This window comes from Pan paniscus, chromosome 4, assembly GCF_029289425.2.
Source record: "Pan paniscus chromosome 4, NHGRI_mPanPan1-v2.0_pri, whole genome shotgun sequence".
Taxonomy (NCBI): domain Eukaryota; kingdom Metazoa; phylum Chordata; class Mammalia; order Primates; family Hominidae; genus Pan; species Pan paniscus.
The window spans coordinates 39,755,053-39,772,208 of NC_073253.2; the positions used below are offsets into that span (position 1 = coordinate 39,755,053).

At 39.3% G+C, this 17,156-nt stretch overlaps 1 protein-coding gene and 1 non-coding gene across 38 annotated transcripts in view; one reads left to right on the plus strand and one right to left on the minus strand.

Moving 5' to 3' along the window:
- Positions 1-17,156, minus strand: part of POLK (DNA polymerase kappa) — an 88,012-nt gene that overhangs the window by 53,208 nt on the left and 17,648 nt on the right. For 5 of the 37 annotated variants that reach the window (XM_055112304.2, XM_055112302.2, XM_055112301.2 and 2 more), the window contains exon 3: positions 5,025-5,108. The exons of 28 other annotated variants lie outside the window; for them this stretch is intronic. The gene's annotated coding sequence lies outside the window, so the exon portion shown is untranslated. Of the gene's footprint in view, positions 1-5,024; positions 5,109-11,666; positions 11,800-17,156 lie in introns of those variants that run through there. 4 more of the 37 variants (XM_063604422.1, XM_055112295.1, XM_063604429.1 and 1 more) reach the window with 3 other exon arrangements.
- Positions 7,971-8,031, plus strand: LOC112439943 (U7 small nuclear RNA). Its single transcript, XR_003028163.1, has one exon. It is a non-coding gene; the product is annotated as a U7 small nuclear RNA (small nuclear RNA).

Here is a 17,156-nt window from a genome sequence, read left to right on the forward strand (position 1 = left end):
GGGTGGGGGGTGGGGTTGGGCAGGAGGACCATGTACATCCGTTATGCATCAATAAAAAAGTTTTAAAACGTTAAATGATATAGAAATCAGCAAAACAAAATTTTTAAATGACAGTTAAGAATTTTTAGCTATTAAAAATTATTACTCAGATTTTAAAAATTACAGGTGACTCTTAGACAACACGGGTTTGATCTGAGAGGATCCACTTATATTTGAATTTCTTCCGTTTCTGCCACCCTCAAGACAGAAAGACCAACCCCACTGCTTTCTCCTCCTTAGTTTATTCAACATGAAGACAAGATGAAGATCTTTATGATCTACTTCCACTTAATGAATAATAAATATATTTTGTCTCCTTTATGATTTTCTTAATAACATTTTCCTTTCTCTGGCTTTCTTTATTGTAAAAATACAGTACAGAACAAATATAACATACAAAATACATATTAATCAACTGTATACCTTATTAGTAAGGCTTCCAGTTTACAATAGGTTATTAGTAGTTACGTTCTTCAGGAGTCAAAAATTATATGTGAATTTTTGATTGTGTGTGGGCAGGGTCCCTAGCCCCTGTGGTGTTCAAAGGTCATCTGTACTATCACAAGATTATGATATTCTTGGAGAGAAGAAAGGAATTAGCATTTTCTGCATGCTCCATTCTAGCTACTATGCTTACGGCACTACATGTGAGGGCCATAACAGCCCTGAAAGATAGATATTATTCGCCATACAAAAAGATAACAAACCTGACTCTTAGAACGTGTCTACTGACACAAATTTGCTAACAAGTGGCAACACATGTGTTGGAACCCAGGCATGAGTAGAAAACTTACGTTTCTACCCAGATTAAAACATGGTATAGAAATACAAAATAATACTTCCTCTACTATACACGTTAAGTTCAAATGCATTTATTATCTACTGTATGCAGATCTCCTTCTTAAGGCAATGAAAAAATACAGAAAAAAAAAACCTAGAAAGTTACGTCATCTCTAAGGTTAAGAAAAATCCTTTCAGATAATAATTATTTAATATCTTTATATACTTTATAGTTTATCTTCACATACATTAGCTTTTAAAGATATTTACAACCATGCAAAACAGATCTGGTTATTTTCATATTAGGAAGAAAAAAATGAGAACTTCAGCAAGATTGAATGAATTGCCCATCATAACTGTTAGTAAGCGGAAGAACTGGGATTTGAATACAAGCCTTTTTACTTCAACTCTGATGCACTCCATGACATTACGGTTGCCTCCAATTTGGGGATCATGTATGCTATAAATAAGTGGCCAGATGAACAGTTGTCATGAATCTAAAATAAATTACGATTGTGACTTATTTGTATGATTTAGAGAGGGCACTCATTTACTCCACTCTGCCTTGAGGATCTTCCCTTAACAATGTTGCTTCTGTTTTTGGCACCAGCAAAGAATAAAAAGAATTTTGGAAGGGACTCTGAATACTGTGACTATTAGTGGTAGTTTCACTAGGAAAAAAAGTATACATCGTGGTAGTTCTCAAACTTTGCTGCACATTAGGCCCACCTGGAGAGCTGTGACGCCAAAGCTCCTCCTATACCAAATAAATCAGAAGGTCTGGGAGTAGAAGCCAGATAGGAGTATTTTAAAGAGATGCCCAGGTAATTCCAATGTGTCCCAAAGTACAAGAACCACTGGTATAGATGTTATTTCGTAGTGCCCAGGGGAATATAGGTTGGTTTTTTGTTATCATTTGAATTTTTTTCCCTTCGACTATCACACTGAGCTAAAATTACTCTATATTTTGCCTTATGCTTCATTAATCCAATTACCTGTCATTGTCTAGTAAAGCAGGTGAATGTAATTCAGTCATAATTTCACCATACCTTCACTAGTAAAGAGTGAAGTGGCTAAATGCAAACATCCTACATTTAAGCTGTCTTGCCCATATGTTTCTGGGTTTGTCATTGTTGTTATTCATATTCATTCATTCATTCAGAGACGAAGTCTCACTCTGTCACCCAGGCTGGAGTGCAGTGGTGTGATCTCGGCTTACTGCTACCTCCGCCTCCTGGGTTCAAGCGATTCTCCTGCCTCAGCCTCCCAAGTAGCTTGAACTACAGGCGCACACCACCATACCTGGTTAATTTTTGTATTTTTAGTAAAGATGGGGTTTCGTCATGTTAGCCAGGCTGGTCTCAAACTACTCAAGTGATCCATCTGTCCCAGCCTCCCAAAGAGCTGAGATTACACGCCTGAGCCACCACACCTGGCTCTTGTTGTTTTTTAGAGACAGGGGTGGGTTGCCCAAGCTGGACTTGAATTCCTGGGCTCAAGTGATCCTCCCACCTCAGCCTCCGAAGTAGCTGAGACTGAAGGCACATGCCACAACTCCTGGCTGCCTTGCCCTTTAAAAGATTAAATGTATAAAAGGAAAAGACATATTATTGAATGCCTACTCTTCACATATATTAATTGCTTAGCCAAAAAACTCTTGAGAAGAGGCCGGGTGCAGCATCTCATGGCTGTAATCCTAGCACTTTGTGAGGCCAAGGCAGGAGGATTGGTTAAGCCCAGGAGTTCAACACCAGCCCTGGTAACACAGTGAGACTCATGTCTACAAAAATAAAAGTAAAAAATTAGCCAGGTGTAGTGATGCACACCTGTAGTCCAAGCTACTTGGAAGTCTGAGTTGGGAGTTTCACTTGAGCCTGGGAGGTCAAGGCTACAGTAGGCCATGGTCATGCCACTGCACTCCAGCCTGGGCAAGAGAGCAAGAACCTGTCTCAAAAAAACCAAACCAAACAAACAAACAAACAAACAACTCTAAGAGTTGGTTTTGGTGCTTGAATCAAAAGAATTGGGCTATGGGCAATCCTGGGACAAGGCAAAATTGTGAGATAGGTAAAGTTAGTTTTTTTGCTACCTTCCTGCTTATTGATACCTAATTACCATGAAACTTTTGTCCAGTTTCATAGGCATATGTTAACTATCATCTACATGCCAATGACTTACAGGTTTATAGCACCAGTCCAAATACCTGTTTGCCATTTCAAGTTTAACATGTCCAAAAGTAATCTTTTCATCTGCCTCCATCCCCTCCAACCAGCTCCATTTACGGCCTTCCTGGTATCCATTGAGGGCAACTCTAATCTATTCCAGTTGCTCATGCAAATAACCCAGGAGTCATCGTTGACCCCTCTCTTTCTCATACACCCACATCTAAACTATCAGGAAATCCTGTGAGCTCTGCTTTCAAAATCACCCTGAATTTATTCAGGTTACTAGTTAAAAATATAAGGCACAGCTGGGAGCAGTGACTCATGCCTACAATCCCAGCACTTTGGGAGGCCGAGGTGGATGGATCACCTGAAATCAGGAGTTTGAGACCAACCTGGCCAAAATGGTGAAACCCTCTCTACTTAAAATACAAAATTAGCTGGGTGTGGTGGCACATGCCTATAGTCCCAGCTACTCAGGAGGCTGAGACAGGAGAAACGCTTGAACCTGGGAGGCAGAGGCTTCAGTGGGCCGAGACTACACCACTGCACTCCAGCCTGGGCCAGACAGAACGAGACTCCGTCTCAAAAATAAATAAATAAATAAATAAATAAATAAATAAATAAGGCTGGGCGCGGTGGCTCACACCTGTAATCCCAGCACTTTGGGAGGCCGAGGTGGGTGGATCACGAGGTCAGGGGTTCGAGACCAGCCTGGCCAATATGGTGAAACCCCATCTCTACTAAAAATATAAAAATTAGCTGGGCGCGGTGGCAGATGCCTGTAATCCCAGCTACTCAGGAGGCTGAGGCAGGAGAATTGCTTGAATCTGGGAGGTGGCGGTTGCAGTGAGCCAGGTTGCAGTGAGCCGAGATCATGCCACTGCACTGCAGCCTGGGCGACAGAGTAAGACTCCGCCTCAAAAAAAAATTCACATATATACATATATGTATGTATGTGTATATATATGTGTATACATGTATATGTGTGTATATATGTGTATATATATGTGTGTGTATATATATACATATATACACACACACATATATACACACACATATAAGGCAAACTTTTGTTTTTGGTGGTAATAAAGATGGAAACTTAGAATTTTTAAGAAAGAATTCTAAGGAAAAAGTTTTAGTGTGGTAGGCCTCCTCCCACCTATAAGAGGTAAACAAAGCTATATAAAAAACCACACTGTGATCAAAGTCACCTGGAATTAATCTACCAGAAAATATGCAAAATATACCAAAAGTAGTAAGAGAGAAGGGGAGGAGACAGGGGATGGGGGAAAGGGAGAGTGAGGGAGAGAGAGGTGGCGGGAAGAGAGAGAGAGAAGTATGAATATGAAAGGCTAAACTACAGTAAGTTCCTAGGTGGAGCTTGTTTCCTATTTCTAATATACTATAAATAACGAAATGCAATAATTTCCTCAGAAAACCTTTATATACTTTAAGGACAAATACTATTTTGAATCTCCCAAATATTCAAATATTTAATACTTTGAACAGATTTAGCACCCAGCACAAAATTTCAGAATGTGATTAAATGCTCTTGTTATTCTCTCTAAATTTAAATACAATGAATTGAATTAGGGATATTACTCTACATTTAAAGTAGTAATTTTCAAACCAATACATCTTATATGATCTACTTTAAAATTTCCTTTTTCATTTTCCTTTATTGCAAAAATACTTTTTGAAATTTCAAGAAAATAAAAAATCACAATTCAAGACTTTAACAGATTATTTTTCCATGTTCTTCAATTATTTTACATACAGATACATGAAAACATACACTGAAACCATATGGCCACAATTTTTGTATGACAAAAATGAAAGTATAGGTGCAACTTTGAATTTTTAGCTTTAGCTTTTAATATTTTTGCAAAACAAGAGGAAAAAACTTTAAAAATTATTTTAGACTGGATTTGAATGATTTTCTCATTTACATGTGTCACTGAGAGAAAGAACAGAAATAATGAAATTCCACAGATCCTAAACCAAGAGTATATACACTAAAAGAAAACTCAAGTTTTTTACCAGAGACAGAAGGCCTGCCTTGTGAGAACCATGCATGTATTCTCTTCTACTGCCTTTCTCCTTTTTTTATTCATTTAATTGGTTCTAGTGAAGAAGAATGGGACAGAGGGAAATTTAAAAATCTATACTCTACTTCATCCTAAAGACATTAAATTCATTCTTATAGAACAATAAGTGGAAATTATCTTCTTTCGACAGGATGAATAATATTCTGATATAAACATATTACCTACAGTGTCAATTCAAAGGTAAATTCCCCAAGCCCCAAGTTTTTGTTTTTGTTTTTTGGGTTTTTTTTGAGACAGAAGACAGAGTTTCAGTCTTGTTGCCCAGGCTGGAGTGCAATGGCGCGATATCGGCTCACGGCAACCTCCGCCTCCCAGGTTCAAGCGATTCTCCTGCCTCAGCCTCCCGAGTAGCTGGGTAGCTGGGATTACAGGCATGCACCGCCACGCCTGGCTAATTTTGTATTTTTTGTAGAGACGGGGTTTCTCCATGTTGTTCAGGCTGATCTCAAACTCCTGACCTCAGGTGATCTGCCCGCCTCTGTCTCCTAAAGTGCTGGGATTATAGGCGTGAGCCACTGCGCCGAGCCTCCAAGTTTTTAAGTTTCTATTTGGATGATGAGTTGCATATTCTATAAAAAGCCTTCCAGGTTCTTTAACAATGAAAACTTTAACTCAGAAATAAACATACTCATAAGTGTGAAAATCTAAGTTTTTATCTTATAGGAGTTGATTGTTTCTTGGAATGCTGACTCAACATGAAGGAGATAGGCTGGGAGTTTCTTTGGGCACTAGATGTCGGCAAAAATACCGATCTATATAAAAGTGATGCTAAACAGACTAGTTTTGTTTCAGTAAAGTGCACAGGTCTTAAGGGACAGTTCATACTCATGTCCTTAGAAAACGAGAAAACATTTCTCCTGTAGTACCTTTTTTGGTACTGTATTTTTTAAGCTCTACAATCTAGAATATTACAATTTTAATATAAAATTAGGCCAGGGGCAGTGGCTCAGGGTTGTGATTACAGCACTTTGGGAGGCCAAGATGGAAGGATCATTTCAGGTTAGGAACTCAAGACCAGCCTGGGCAACACAGTGAGACCCTGTCTACACAAAAAAATAGCCAGGTGTGTTGACATGTGCCTGTAGTCCCAGCTACTCGGGAGGCTGAGGCAGGAGGATTGCTTAAGCCCAGGAGTTCGAAGCCGCAGTCAGCCATGGTTATGCCACTGCACTCCAGCCTGGGCAACAGAGAAGAGTTTTTAAGAGACAGGGTGATGAAGCCTGTGTCTTAAAAAAAAAAAAAAAAAAATTACAACAGAAGCCAGGATAATAGGATAGGGTTACACTACAAATAAGAAATTGAGATACTGTGCTATTTATCTCCACACTACGCTCCACACTATTGGAAGCAAAATATCTAATAAAATCAAAAAGAGTTGTATAAGCTATCATTATTTTCCTGTCCTGGAAAAATGATCCTTTCAATTGTCCCCTTTGCCAAACTGCTCCTAAGTTTCTTCTGAGTTCTAACCTTGATATTGTTTCTTGATCCACTGCTCCTGACTTTTTAGTTTTCTTACAGCTCTAATAGTGTATGGCAGGGGTTTAAAACTCCTTAGCAACATAACCCTGTTCAAATGAAATTTTAGATAAAAATCTCAAATATTTCCTTAGATCTCTGTTCTACTGATGCTACTTTACAGCTCTTCTATAATTTCTTCATATGTATTCTATCACTAATTTAAAAGAATAAATGGGTAACCTACAAAAAGGGGAAAGCTCATAGTAAACTTCATTTATTTGACTCTCCAAATTCCTTAGAAATATTTATGCAAGTAGGGTGTGGTGGCTTATGCCTATAATCCCAGCCCTTTGGGGAGCCAAGGCAGGAGGATTGCTTGAGCCCAGGGGTTTGAGACCAGCCTGGGCAAGAGAGTAAGACGCCTGTCTCTATAAAAAAAAAAATTAAACGTGGGAGGCTGAAGTGGGAGTATCTCTGAAGCCTAGTAGGTCTAGGCTGCAGTAAACCATGATAGTGCCACTGCATTCCAGTCTGGGTGACAGAGACATCCTGTTTCAAAAAAAAGAAAAGAAAGAAAAAGAAATATTTGTGTGAACACTAACATACATTGCGATTGTTACCAACTCAAAGACCGCAATAACAGTTGTTTAATATTGATGAATTTTAAAAGATGGTTTCCATAGCAAATCAGCTCTGAAAATCATTATTCTATTTTCTTCCTAGTCATATCATACATGCCTAAATACCAGAAACAAAAAAATTAAACATCCCAAAAATACTGCTTCGGGACTTGCCAAAACATGATAAAAAAAAAAAAAAAAGCAGCAAGAAGTTGCGGTCTTGGAGTGATTAAGCCAAAATGATTTAGAAACATAATCACATACCTTCCTTAATAATCTTTTTTTCTTTTAAGAGCACACTGTTAAAAAGAGCCTTACTTTTAAAATACTGACAGTCCATTTGGAAACTATTATTAACCCTGTGCTATAAAAATACACTTAAACGGCCGGGCATGGTGGCTCATGCCTGTAATCCCTGCACTTTGGGAGGCTGAGGCGGGTGGATCACCTGAGGTCAGAAGTTTGAGACCAGCCTGGCCAACATGATGAAATCCCATCTCTACTAAAAATACAAAAAATTGGCTGGGCATGGTGGCACGTGCCTGTAATCCCAGCTACTCAGGAGGCTGAGGCAGGAGAATTGCTTGAACTTGGGAAGTGGAGGTTGCAGTGAGCTGATGTCGTGCCGCTACATTCCAGCCTAGGCAACAAGAGCAAAACTCCATCTCAAAAATAAATAAATAAATAAAAAATAAAACCACTTAAACACATATTATATAAAAAGCATCTGATAATAAACAACGGCATCTAGGATTTACACTAAATTAGTAAAAATAATTATTCTCAATTGATGAGATGAATGTTACAGTTTTTCAGAATTTGTCTAACAGGTTTTCCGGTCTTCACCAGAAAGCTCCCACCACCCCTGCCAAAAAAAATTGATGAGATGATATCTCTCTCTCCTCTGAGATACTATAACTTGGTTTGTATTTAGTAACATTTATTTTTTTTGAAGTTTCAAAAAACACTAATGGAAGGTTTATGAAAGAAAGCATGAGTTAAAAAACATTGCAAAACACCGAGCTAGATTAGTTCATCAAACTATCACAATATGTGGTTTATGTTAGCTTAATATGTGGTTTAAGTTAGCTTAATTTTTTTCATAAAAGAAAAAGCAGTCCAGACTTACTGGTAACTTTTTTAAATTAATGAGATCTAAATATGCTGTTTATTTTAAGAAGACTTTAAAAAATGTGCACATGGTATAGCATTATGAAAATTCATAAAATGTTAACAGCTACCTCCAGCATATGAAGTACTTATTTCTATACTACAAAGTACACTAAAAAATAAAATTTGAGGCTGGGCCTGGTGGCTCAAGCCTGTAATCTCAGCACTTTGGGAGGCCGAGGCGGGTGGATCACAAGGTCAGGAGATTGAGACCATCCTGGCTAACATGGTGAAACCCCGTCTCTACTAAAACTACAAAAAATTAGCCAGGTGTGGTGGCAGGTGCCTGTAGTCCCAGCTACTCGGGCGGCTGAGGCAGGAGAATGGCATGAACGCGGGAGGCGGAGCTTGCAGTGAGCCGAGATTGCGCCAGTGCACTCCAACCTGGGCGACAGAGCAAGACTCCGTCTCAAAAAAAATAAATAAATAAAAATAAAAAATAAAAAAAACAAAATTTGAACTGCAAATAAAATATACATTTTCTAACACTACTAAAATAATTATTATAAAATACACATTTCCTAACACTACTAAAATACTTTCAATAATACTTCACAGATGCTAGGAAAAGCACAAAAGGTACAACAAACTAATGCCATAATGTGTAATTAAGTGACCTGCTTCTAACAAATAGATTATAGCAGAAGTAGAAGTGATGAAATGTAACATCTAAAAATGGGTTAGGTTAGGGGGGCCAAGATGGCAGACTAGAAGCAGCTCATGCGCATTGCTCTCACAGAGAATAAGCAAAAGGGCTACTGAACACTGACCCTGCAGGCTGATCATCTGAGAAACAACGTTGAGATCTATCAAGGCAGCAGGGAAACACAGAGAGCACGGAGGAATGAAGGTGGGCACCAGCTTGTCTGGGCTGAGTACAGAGCCAGGAGAACCTAACCAACACCGCAAACGGTGAGTGAGAGCCCCCAGGGGGATTCACACTTTCCACAGAAACCTGTGCAAGACTGGGAATGGGAGATTCCCCCTGACCACCCTGTGCCCCCCACCCCCATGCTTCTAGACTGAGGCAGAGCCACTGAGATGTTTGGTGGAGGCAATTCTGAAGCCCAAGGGCACCTCTACAAGCTTTGCGTCCCGGAGCAGATCAGCACCAGTGTTATAGCCCCAATAGAGGCCGCCACTGCAGTGCCTGAAAGCAGTAAGATTTCTCCACTACTCCTTGCTGGATGGGGCTCAGCAACAGCCTCCAGCCCAGTGGTCCTGCTTCAGCCAGAATTTGGCTGGCCACTCCATCTACCCTTGCCACAGGTAGCCAGGCAGACAATGCTTGCTAGAGCTTCTAGCCCAGCAGTCCTGCTTCTGTGTGAACTCAGCTGAAGGATGCAGCTTCCTGTCATCCCAAGAAATGCTGGGACAGCAAATTACATGACCCTACCCGCCCCTGTCACTGGTAGCCAGGCAAGCAATGCTTGTGAGAGCTTCCAGCCCAGCAGCTCCACATCTGTGTGAACTCAGCAGGGGGGCTCAGCTTCCTGTTGTCCCAGTAAACACCCAGACAAGACAGCATGTCACCCTGCCCATCCCTGCCTCTGGTAGCTGGGGGGCAACACATGCTAGAGCTTCCGGCCCAGGGGTTCTGCTTCTATGGCAACTCAGCTGGTAGGCACAGCCTACTATTGTCCCAGCAAACACCCAGGGGGCAGGGTGGGTGCCTCCACCCACCCCCACCACTGGTAGCCAGGTGAGCCATGCCTGCTAGAGCTTCTGGCCCAGTGGTCCTGCTTCTGCCTGAATTTGCCGGGGGTACAGCCTCTTGTTGCCATGGAAACACCCAGATGGCAGAGCAGGCAATTCAACCCACCCTGCCTCTTGTAGCCAGATGGGCCACATCTACGAGAACTTCCAATCCAGGGTTCCCACTTCCACCTGAACTCTGCAGGCAGGCACAACCTCATGTTTCCCCAGGAAGCACACAGATAGCCGATTAGGGCTGATGTTGCAAGAATGCAGCCTCTCTGCCAACTGAGGAACCTGACTGAGGAAGCCCTGTGGACCAGAACACCCCCCAAAAAATGGAGGCACAGAGAAAGTAATCAGAGAGCGCTCCTCCAAGACCCAGGAACAGACTAGAATCAAAGTTCATCAACTGAATCCACCTTATACCATAATCAAATCCCCAAGGGCATCAAAGAAGAGAAAAGCAAAAAAATCCATCCAAAGGACAGCAACATCAAAAACTGAAGGAATATGAGCCCACACAAATGAGAAAGAACCAGCACAAGAACTCTAGCAACTCAAAAAGCCAGAGTGTCCTCTTACCTCCAAACGACCACACTAGTTCCCAGGCAATGGTTCTTAACTAGGCTGAAATGTCAGAGACAGAATCCAGAATATGGATATGAACAAAGATCATCGACATATAGGAGACAGTCAAAACCCAATTCAAGAAATCTAAGGATTACAATAAAACAGTACAGGAGGTAATAGACCAAATGGCCATTATATGAAAGAACCAAACTCATCTGATAGAGATGAAAAACACATCAGAAGAGTTTCAAAATGCAATCCCAAGTATTAACAGCAGAATCCACCAAGGTAAGGAAAGAATCTCAGAGCTTGAAGAGTAGCTCTCTGAAATAACCCAGTCACACAAAAATAAAGAAAAAACAATAAAGAAGACTGAACAAAACCTCCAAGAAATAATGTGATTATGTAAAGAGACCAAATCTATGACTCATTTGCATCCCTAAAAGAGAGAGAGAGAAAGTAAGCAACTTGGAAAACATATTTCAGGATATTGTCCATGAAATTTTCATGAACTTCGCTAGAGAGGCCAACATTCAAATTCAGGAAATGCAGAGAACCCCTGTGAAATACTGCACAAGAAGATCATCCCAAAGGCACATAGTCATCAGAGTCTCCATGGTCTGAAAGAAAAAATGTAAAGGCAGCTAGAAAGAAGAGGGAGGGCACCTACAAAGGGAGCCCCATTAGGCTAACAAGCAGACTTGTCAGCAGAAACCTTATTAGCCAGAAGAGATTGGGGACCTATATTCAGCATTCTTTAAAAAAAAATTTTCAACCAAGAATTCCATATCCAGCCAAACCAAGCTTCACAAATGAAGGAGAAATAAGATCCTTTTCAGACAAGTAAGTGGTAATTGAATTAGTTACCACTATACCTGCCTTACTGAGGTCCTGAAGGAAGTGCTAGCTATGGAAAGGAAAGACTGTTACTGGCCACTACAAAAGCACATTTAACTACACAGACCAGTGACACTACAAAACAGCAACACAAACAAGTCTTCATAATAACCGACTAACAACATGACAGCATCAAATCCGCACACATCAATACTAACCTTGAATGCACACCCCAATTAAAAGACAGAATGATAACTTGGATAAAGAAGCAAAATCCAATGGTATGCTGTCTTCAGGAGACCCATATCACATGCAATGACACCCATAGACTCAAAGTAAAGGGATGAAGAAAAATCTACAAAGCAAACAGAATACAGAAAAAAGCATGGATTGCTATTGTAATTTCAGACAAAACAGACTTTAAATAAACAAAGATCAAAAAAGACAAAGAGGGACATTACATAATGGTTAAGGGCTCAATTCAACAAAAGGACCTAACTTTTCTAAATATATATGCACTCAACATAGGAGTGCATAAATCAAGATTCATAAATCAAGTTCTTAGAGACCTATGAAGAAACTTAGATAACCACACAATAATGGTGGGAGATTGTAACACCCCACTGATAATATTAGACATATCATTGAGGCAACAAACTAACAAACATATTTGGACAGAACCCAATCCAAGAAATCTAAGGATTACAATAAAACAGTACAGGAGGTAATAGACCAAATGCCATTATATGAAAGAACCAAACTCATCATCCCTGAATATGGATAGGAACAAAGATCATCAACATACAGGAGACTGTCGAAACCCAATCCAAGTCAGTCTATCCCTGTTTGCAGACAATATAATTCTGTACCTAGAAAACCTCATGGTCTCAGCCCAAAAGCTTTTTTTTTTTTTTTAAGACAGGGTCTCGCTCTGTCATCCAAGCTGCAGTGCAGTGACACAATCTCAGCTCACTGCAACCTCTGCCTTCTAGGTTCAAGTGATTCTCCTGCCTCAGCCTCCTGAGTAGCTGGGACTACAGGCATGCACCACCATGCCCGGCTAATTTTTGTATTTTTAGTACAGATGGGGTTTCATCATATTGGCAAAGCTGGTCTTGAATTCCTGACCTCAAGTGACCCATCTGCCTTGGCCTCCCAAAGTGCTGGGATTATAGGCATGAGCCACCACGCCCAGCTCCAAAAGCTCCTTGATGTGATAAACCTCAGCAAAGCTTCAGGATACAAAATCATTGTACAAAAATCTGTAGCATTCCTGTACACCAGCAACCTCCAAGCTGACAGCCAAATCAGGAATGCAATCCCATTCCCAATAGCCACAAAAAGAATAAAATATCTAACTAGGTATTGAAAGGGAGGTGAAATAGCTCTACAATGAGAATTAAAAAACACTGCTCAAAGAAATCAGAGATAACACAAACAAATGGAAAAATATTCCATGCTCATGGATAGAATGAATCAACATTGTTAAAATAGTCATGCTCCCAAAGCAAATTACAGATTCAGTGCTATTTCCATCAAACTACAAAGGACACTCTTCACAAACCTAGAACTAGAAAAAACTATTTTAAATTTCCTATGAAACCAAAAAAGAGTTCGAATAGCCAAGGTAACCCTAAGCAAAAAGAACAAAGCTGGAGGCATCACATTACCAGACTTCAAACTATATTACAAGGATACGGTAACCAAAACAGCACGGTAGCAGTACAAAACAGACACACAGACAAATGGAACAGAATAGAGAGCTGAGAAGTACAACCACATGCCTACAATCATTTGATATTTGACAAAATCAACAAAAACACGCAATGGAGAAAGAACTCCCTATTCAATAAATGGTGCTGAGATAACTGGTTAGCCACATGCATAAGATTGAAACTGGATCCTTTTATTACACTATACACAAAAATCAACTCAAGATGGATTCAAGACTTAAATGTAAAACCTAAAACCATAAAAACCCTGGAAGATAACCTAGGAAATAACATTCTGGACATAGGCTTTGGCAAAGATTTCATGATGAATATGCCAAAAGCAATTACAACAAAAACAAAAACTGACAAGTGGGACCTAATTAAACTAAAGAGGTTCTGCACAGCAAAAGAAACTGTCAACAGAATAAAAAGAACCTACAGAATGGGAGAAAATTTCTGCAAACTACGGATGCAAGAAAGGTCTAATATCCAGCATCTGTCAGGAACTGAAACAAAATTTTAAAGCAAAAAAAGAATAACCCCATTATAAAGTGGGCGAAAACATGAACAAATACTTTTCAAAAGAAGACATACACGTGGCTAACAAACATATGAAAAAATGCTCAACATTACTTATCATTAGAGAACTGCAAATCAAAATCACAATGATATCACCTCCCACCAGTCAGAATTGCGATTTTTAAAAAATCAAAAAATAACAGATGCTGGCAAAGTTGTAGTGAAAAGGAAACACTCATACACTACTGGTGGGAATGTAAATTAGTTCAGGCATTGTGGAAAGCAGTTTGGCAATTTCTCAAAGAACTTAAAACAGAATTACCATTCAACCTGGCAATGCCATTACTGGGTATATATCCAAAGGAATATACATCGTTCTACCATAAAAGACACATGCATGTGCTTGTTCATTGCAGCGCTATTCACAATAGCAAAGGCATGGAATCAACCTAAATGTCCATTAATGGTAGACTGGATTTAAAAAAAAAAAAGTGGTACATATACACAAAGGAATACTATATAGCCATAATAAAGGATGAGATCATGTCCTTTGAGGCAAAATGGATGGAGCTGGAGGTCATCATACTAAGCAAACTAACATAGAAACAGAAAACCAAACACTGCATGTTCTCATTTATAAGTGGGAGTTAAACTTTGAGTACACAAAGAAGGGAACAACAGACACTGGAGCCTACTTGAGGGTGGAGGGTGGGAGGAGGGAGAGGATTGAAAAACTACATATCAGGTACTATGCTTATTACCTGGGTGACAATCTGTACACCATACCCCATGGCATGCAATTTACCTATATAATAAATGTGTACATGTACCCCTGAACCTAAAATAAAAGTTAAAAAACAAAAAATCAAAAATGGTTTATAAAGGAATGGGACTTCCATCTTAGATGTTCTTATTCTCTCTTGGATTACTAACTCTGGGGAAGCCAGGTGCCATGTGAGACAGCCCTGTGAGGAGGTCATGTGAGTGACCATAGAAGTGGATCCTCCTCTAGTCAAGTCTTCAAATAAGAATACTGCCCTAGATAATAACCTGACTGGACCTTCATGAGCCAGAGACATTTAACTATGCTGTGCTCATATCCTTGACCCTCAGAAAGTATGAGATAAGTTTACAGCTTACTTTCTTATTTTTTTTTTTGAGACAGAGTCTTGCTCTGTCACCCAGGCTGGAGTGTAGTGACACAGTCTCGGCTCACTACAACCTCCACCTCCCAGGTTCAAGCTATTCTTTGCCTCGGCCTCCCAAGTAGCTGGGATTACAGGTGCCCACCACCACGCCTGGCTAATTTTTGTATTTTTAGTAGAGACGGGGTTTCACCATCTTGGCCAGGCTGGCCTTGAACTCCTGACCTCGTGATCCACCTGCCTTGGACTCCCAAATTTCTGGGATTACAGGCGTGAGCCACCACACCCAGCCTCAAGTTTTATAATTATCTCATATGGATAAGCACTGGTCCACAGCCCACATTTTGGGTAGCACTGGTGTAAATAGCTATATACTGGTATAAATAGCTATATATTATATACTGGTGTAAATAGCTATATACTGGTAGCTATATACTATATAGCTATATACTATATACTGGTGTAAATAGCTATATACTGGTGTAAAAAGCTATATACTATATACTAAATATATATAGTATATTGTTTATACATAGTATATAAACAATATACTATATATATTGTTTTCATTTGAATGATGGTAAGAATTTAAAGCACAGTAATGAACTGATCAACAGAATAATTGATGCCAAAAAACTTTTTCCCCTAGAACCTGTTCGAGGAAAAAAAATTTTTCATTTTAGTTATATTTCAACTAAAATATAAATTTCAAGAGGGGTTTGGGTGCAGTGGCTCACGCCTGTAATCCCAGCACTTTGGGAGGCCGAGGCAGGAGGATCACGAGGTCAGGAGATCGAGACCATCCTGGCTAACACAGTGAAACTCTGTCTCTACTAAAAAAATACAAAAAATTAGCCAGGCATGGTAGCAGGCACCTGTAGTCCCAGCTACTCGCGAGGCTGAGGCAGGAGAATGGCATGAACCTGGGAGGCAGCTTGCAGCAAGCGTACATCGCGCCACGGCACTCCAGCATGGGCAACAGAGCGAGACTCCATCTCAAAAAAAAGAAAAGAAAAAAATTTCAAGAGGGCAAAAACTGCTACAGTGCTAGGCCATTAGACCTGTTAATTATTAAATGTGTGTTTAATGAATGAACAGACTAATATACAGATAAAAATAAAATTAATAACAATATATCAGTTAAGTTTTTACAAACACAATAATTGTAAAAGTTAACATTTGGCTCTTATAGTATTTTACATGCATGATATAATATTCATCAGAGATGAGGAAACTGAGGTATGTATTTAGTAGGTACCTTGGATAAGGTAATACAATTATCCAAGGCTGAGGCTGACAGAGTCGCTTGAACCTGGGAGGTGGAGGTTACAGTGAGCCTAGATCATGCCAATGCACTCCAGCCTGGATGACAAAGTGAGATTCCAACTCAAAAAAAAAAAAAAAAAAAAAAAAAAAAAGAAAAAGGAAAAAAAAATACAAAGAGGCTGAGGCAGGAGAATTACTTGAACCTGGGAGGTGGAGGTTGCAGTGAGCCTAGATCGTGCCAATGCACTCCAGCCTGGGTGACAAAGCAAGATTCCATCTCAAAAAAAAAAAAAAAAAAAAAGAAATACAAATAGATTCAGCTTTTTGAATACCCTGAAATGTGAGAAACATAAAGAAAAATACATTTTGGATCAACTGGAGATCTTCCCAGTAATCTAAAGGGTAATTCCTTCAATAATCATAGCATCTAAAACAGCTTTTCACCAGACATTACCTAACCTAAAAACTGAAAAATCAACTATCAAGTAAAAAGGGCCCTATATTTCTACTTAAAGGAAAAGGGAAAGTGGGAAAGTAAAGGGAAAGCATTATTCAAAAAAGGAAAGTTTTTGTTCTTGTTAGCCATTTCATGTGAATTTGAGTCAACTAAGATTTACTGCAAAATTTGTGCTGATAGTTCTATTGTATCTCCTGGAATGTAAGACTGGATATGAAGGGTACAATTTCATCTATATGTACATGTTTATATTCAATTATATGTATGTACTTATACAAGTGAAATGTATTAAGTATTTTTTATACTATTTCAATCTAAAAGATCTCTATATACTCCAGTATACATTTTGATATGTTTATATATATATTACAAGATTATAATCTGTGTACTTGGCCTTTCATATCCATGGGTTCCACATCTGTGTATTCAACACACTCTATATAAAAAATTTTTTTAAAAAATCTGTACTGAACATGTACAGACAATTTTCCTTCTCATTATTCTCTAAACAATAGTATAACAACTATTTATACAGCATTTACAACTATTTGTATAGCATATACTATGTAACAGTATAACAATTACTTATACAGCATCCAAACCATGCAT